Source organism: Pristiophorus japonicus, chromosome 11 (assembly GCF_044704955.1).
Source record: "Pristiophorus japonicus isolate sPriJap1 chromosome 11, sPriJap1.hap1, whole genome shotgun sequence".
In the NCBI taxonomy this organism is placed as follows: Eukaryota; Metazoa; Chordata; class Chondrichthyes; family Pristiophoridae; genus Pristiophorus; species Pristiophorus japonicus.
Genome location: NC_091987.1, coordinates 78,679,846 through 78,685,859, shown reverse-complemented (window position 1 = coordinate 78,685,859; position 6,014 = coordinate 78,679,846).

The window sequence follows — 6,014 nt, the reverse complement described above, 5'->3', positions numbered from 1 at the left end:
AGAAGCTGGGGTTGTTCTCCTTGGAGCAGAGAAGAGATTTGATCAAGGTGTTCAAAATCATGAGGGGTCTATACAAGAGTAGATAGATGGAGTGTAACTGATCCCATTGGTGGAAGGGTCAAGAACCAGGAGGATATAGATTTATGATTGGCAAAAGAACCAAAAAGGCAACATTAAAAAAGGTTTACATGATGAGTAGTTAGGATGTGGAAAGCACTGCCTGAAAGGGTGGTGGAGGTAGACTTAATCACTGCTTTCAAAGGTTTTGGATAAGTACCTGAAAGAAAAAAAAATTGCAGAGCTACAGGGAAAGGGCAGGGGAGTGGGACTAACTGAAGTGCTCTTGCAGAGAGCCGGCACAGGCTCGACAGGCCTCCTGTGTTGTAACCATTCTATGATTATAAAAACCAGTGCAGTTAGATAAAACTATTTAATACATTGACCTGTGTTCAATAATTTATTTCATAAAATCTCCAAAATACAAGTCTTCCCCAAAAATTTCAGGAATTAAAAACAAATCAAGTACATTCCTTGCTGCATTTGATTGCCTGACTTTGGATTTTTAAATTCAGCTCCCAGAAAAAAAGGGCCATCTGATACAATGCAAATGGAGTGTGCACCTGCTGAGAGCATAATGTTCCCCTCCAGGAACAGATGTGCCCACTATCGTAAGCAACCGACCCCCTTTGATTATTGGCAAGTAGAAATGGTTTGCTGCAATGCTCATCTATCCTAGCTCAATCATGTGGGGTGGGGGAAGAAAAACAATGATCATCAAGAATGCATGACAAAATAGGATTCCTGCTACTGTCATATTTCAAATATTGGTTAGTATCCGTAAATTGTAGAATCCCATCAACATAGCTGATGAAGAGGAAGGGATCTGGTTATTAAATCCTCCAAAATAATTGTTTTAATGCAACTCAGCTGGCATTATACTTTAAAATCACTCAGCTTGAATATGCTGCATATCTTTAGCACATGCAGAAATTTCATAAAGGATGAATATTTAAAACTGAGTTCACAGGAGGCAGAGAATAAAGTTTTCTTACTAAAACATTATGTACACATTTCAGGCAGCCTGGTGTGAACAGTTGCTTTGTATATTTAAATTAACTTTGGCAATGGCAATGCTTTTAGGACTGAGTTATTTTTCTTACAGTATATACCAAAATCCTCACTTGGAAGTAAGGTCTCACCCCAATACAAGATATTAGATGAGTGGATTGGGGGGCGGGGAAGAGTAATTTCTCCAAGGCTCTGAGAGATTACAGAATAAATTGCCATTTCTACTGAGGTTACAGCTGGAGATAAGAACCGCTACAGAAAGTCTAGGCGTTTACATGCAACATACCTAGTGATGTAGCATTGAACAGAATACAGTTACTGCATTTCGCTTATTGAATATACAAGCATCCTTCTGGTGATCTTCCGAAAGCAGAATCAAATCAATGATTCAGGCAATAAAACTGTGGAATGTTTACACTGATCTCTCTTCCCCCAATTTGCACATTACGAAACACTTTGGGCTAAACTTTCACCTTCATTTTCGGCAGTTTTCTCAGTAGTACAACTGATTTTGGGGTGAGAAACCGCCCAGCAAAAGTTTTCCCCCCTTATTTTTATTTTATTTTTTTTAAATGGTACTGCCCAAATTTCAAAACGCCCGCCGGGAGCAAACTGCCGACGTGTACCGACTGAGAAACTTGCCAGAGCATAAGTTTGGCCTCAACGGAAGCCCGTCCAGATTGCCGAGGGAACTGCTCTGTAAAAGCTGCTTAAACAGGGCGGTGGGTGAGTACTCGGCAAAGAAAGGCAAGTTAAAAGGTTATTTATTTAAATTGTAAAATGGCAATTAGCTTTAAAACTGTCTTGGGAAATGTTTTAAATAAAATATATATTAAAAAAGTGAAAAAATTTAAGTTTTCCCCCTGCCTTGGACTAAATTTAAAAAATGTTTTAAGAACCGCCTGTTTCAAGTAGTTTCCCCTTTAACCGCCGAGAATGCCGGTGCAAGATCCATTTTGTCGCCGGGCGGTTATTTTTTTAAACTTAATTAGGGAAATTTTCACCAGCGTTACTTGCAAAATGTTAGTTTTTCTGGGTGGGCAATCGGGCGTTGAGGGGCTTTTGGGAAAGTCTAGCCTTTTATCTCAAGTGGATACATTTCGGAACAAAGCAAGCCAGTTGTGGCAAGCAATTTCCGCTTGCTTTGCAATCAAAAGATGATTGCATGTAAGTAATGTCATTTTGTGTAGAACATGGTAACAGGTACCCTCTCACCTGGGGAAAGAATGCAGATTACATAAAAAGCAATGGGCTAGAATTTGATCAAAATCTGCCATTGGACTGCCGCTCAAAAAACCGCTAAGATTAAATTAAGGCTGGTGGAAAATTGAAAAATTTCCACCTGCCGTGAAAAATCAGTCTTCCACGTGGATTCTCGGCGGAAAATACGATCCTGGTCAAATTGGGCAGTATTTACTAAATATTTTGTCTGAGGCTGCGAATTTGGCTTAGTGGGGGAGGGGAAAGAGAGAAAATGTTTTTCCAAAAAAACTAACAGGTTTCACTGCAAAGGGAAAAAAAAAAAGTGTAAAAAAACCCCACTTAGTTTTTTTTGAAAGGTTTCATACCTACCTGCTGTTCCGGCTGGTTTCCCCGGGTGGTGTTTTTTGACAGAACACCGCTGCCACCAAACTCAGGTGGTGGCTGTTTTTCCAGTGTTGCAGGCCAGCGATCCACTCCCCAGCAGAATTTCAAAACTGCCGGCAGAACACTGACGAAACTTGGACCGTGAGATTTTACAAAAAAAATAGGAATACCGGCGAGAAACCAAGCGGAAATGGTGATCAAATTCCAGCCCAATATCCTTGCGCATGCGCCACTTGGTATTTGAATACAATGTCACTTTTGGCAACCTTTCAGAGAACCAAACATATGGTAATTTCCTCCCAGTGGTTAAAATGGAATTGAAGAGGTTAATTTCTCTTGGCTAAATGTGGAGCTCGCCACAGTAACCATTTTAGAATAAATTAATGTGCTAGAAAATAATAATCCCTTGTGATCTCCTGGACTTCAGAAAGCAGAACTAAAATATTAGGCTGCAAATTTAGGCAATTAATATTTTGGAACTATCTGCTCTATGGGGATATTTTACCTTCTCATCAGTGTCAGGCTGCCATTTGTCCTATAAGAAAACATAATAGGAGCAGTAGGCGGCCATTTGGCCCCTCGGGCCTGCTCCGCCATTCAATATGGCTGATCTGATCATGGACTCGGCTCCACTTCCCTGCCCACTCCCCATAACTCTCTATTCCCTTATTGTTCAAAAATCTCTATCTCCACTTTAAATATATTCAATGACCCAGCCTCCACAGCTCTCTGGGGAAGAGAATTCCATAGATTTACAATCCAGAGAGAAGAAATTTCTTATTAGTTTTAAATGGGTGGACCCTTATTCTAGGACTATGTCCTAGTTTTAGTTTCCCCATGAATGGAAATATCCCCTCTGCATCCACCTTGTCGAGCCCCCTCATCATCATACATTTCAATATCACTTCTCATTCTTCTGAACTCCAATGAGTATAGGTCCAACTTACTCAACCCATCTTACGTCAACCCCTCATCTCTGGAATCAACCTAGTGAACCTTCACTGAACAGCCTCCAATGCAAGTTTTTCCTTCTTTAAATACGGAGACCAAAACTGTATGCAGTACTCCAGGTGTGGCCTCACCAATACCCTGTACAGTTGTAACAGGACTTCTCTGCTTTCATACTCTATCCCCCTTGCAATAAAGGCCAACATACCATTTGCCTTCCTGATTACTTGCTGTACCTGTATACTAACTTTGTGTTTCATGTACAAGGACCCCCATGTGTCTCTGTACTGCCTATTTAAAAATATTATAATTTGCTTTTCTATTATTTCTGCCAAAGTGGATAACCTCATTATACTCCATGTCAAATTTTTGGCAGTTTTTGTCCCGAGTAGTTAATCCCATTCGCAATAGTCAAGATTGCACACATCTTGTTTAATGCACCGATTTGGAGGCAACAAACTTTACAAGCACCTTCTCCTGGCTCCTCCTCCCCCACCCCACCTGCAAAGCTAAAACACTACAGTCATGACATACAACAAAATAGCTTTATTTCATTGAAACCTTTAATAAATATGTAACATTTTGCTGAACAAGCTGACATTTTCAGGAACAGTACTGGAGGATTAACTGTTCTGGGAGTTAGAAATTAGAGAATTTAGTCATTCAAGGAAACTTCTAGAAGACAGTTAAGAGTTTCATGAACTACATTTATTGCAGGGGGGCAGGGGTGGGGAGGAAAGAGAGAAGAGAGGAGAGGAGGGGCAGAAGGAGAATGAAAGTGCTGTGCAAGACACAGACACTAACAACTTTTCTTATGACAATTTTACATGTAAAGCAATGCCTAGGCATATCAAATCACATGTACAATGTGTCAGACTACTGTAAGTGTTTAAAAATCTCCCACCAAAAACTACATTTACATTGAAAGCCCCAAAACCTGGAAGGATCTAGATTAGACAATTGGATTTATTCTGGTTCGACAAGGTATTAACATTGGTAGGTCAATGAAGAACCTCCAATAGGATTTTAAATTATGGTTAAGCACTTGAAATTGATTGGTTTGAAGATCAAATTCATACATCAAGCCATTTAACTAGTTTGACTAGGTCTAGGCTAGCACCAAGCCCAACTGAAGCAATGTATGAAATATGGCAAATTTAGTAATTCTACTACAAATTGGAATAAATACAAAAATGGCTCTAAATATTCAACCGGCAAGATCAAGTGATTATTTTCCCCTAGAAATGGTTCATTGTTCAGGAGGTGTGATCTCCTTCCTTCAGGAGGGAATGCAGCAAGTCAATCTCAAATTAAAAATTTCCAGAACAAGTTTTGAGAGCTAGCTTCCCAGAGAACAAGTGCTTTTGATTTGTAGAACAGCTTAGAAGTTAAACAATACAGCCACCTTGCTTAAATCATGTAGATATATTCAAGTGTAAATGCCCATGAGAAAATTACAATTCAAGGATAATGTGACAAATATAAATGATAATGTGTACAATGCAAAAGGATAAGTGCTTACATTTAATTTCATGATTAGATGTAGGGACTAATTGGAAAAAATAGTGAGCACCCTTATGCACAAAATATAAAAATTTGAGTCAATGCCAGAGAAATATTTGAGTAGTTAGGGGGACTAAATTGTACATGCTAGCCTTTATATCCCCACGAGTTCCAAATTACATGGGATCAGAAATCCAAAACTGAACTTAGATCAACTTTTAAAAACACAAGGGAATACAAGTCAGCAAATTCTAGAAATTGGACACCAAGGTTATATTTGCTTGATCCCAGAATCAAGCCAACAGTACATGGTCAGTGCAAGATCAGTTACATTTCAGGTCAATGCCAGAGAAATATTTGAGAGTAGTTCGGGGGACTAAATTGTACATGCTAGCCTCATTGTGCCCATTACCAGATATTTGCACTATGATCCCAAAAGTGGAAGTGCTTGGGTTCTGGTGTTTAGCTGTTTAGCCATCTCAAATCTTGACATTTCCATTTTTCCCCTTCACGGTCAATAGGTGAATTCTCAAGGAGGCTGAATGGCCATTATGAGCAACTGACAAACATGTAGTCTACACTGAAAACTTATTGAATATCTAGTTGTTCATGAAATCTAATTTGAGTGATTTACTGTGATACATTAAAGTATAACTCCATTGATGCAAATGAGCAATTTGGAAGTATTGTAAATTCCTGAAAATTAATCTGCAGATTATAGCAAGAAGAAGAAATGAGGGTTCCCAAAAAAAGCCGATTTTATTTTCCCACCCCATTGCCAACAGGTAAATTTGTAAAGAAGTCTTAATTGTTAATTTTTGTCAGCTACTGTTCAGTTGGTGGAAAAATTGATTAGCAATTGATGTTTTGTATATTTAAAGCAACTTTATGGTTAATACTGTTCTGTA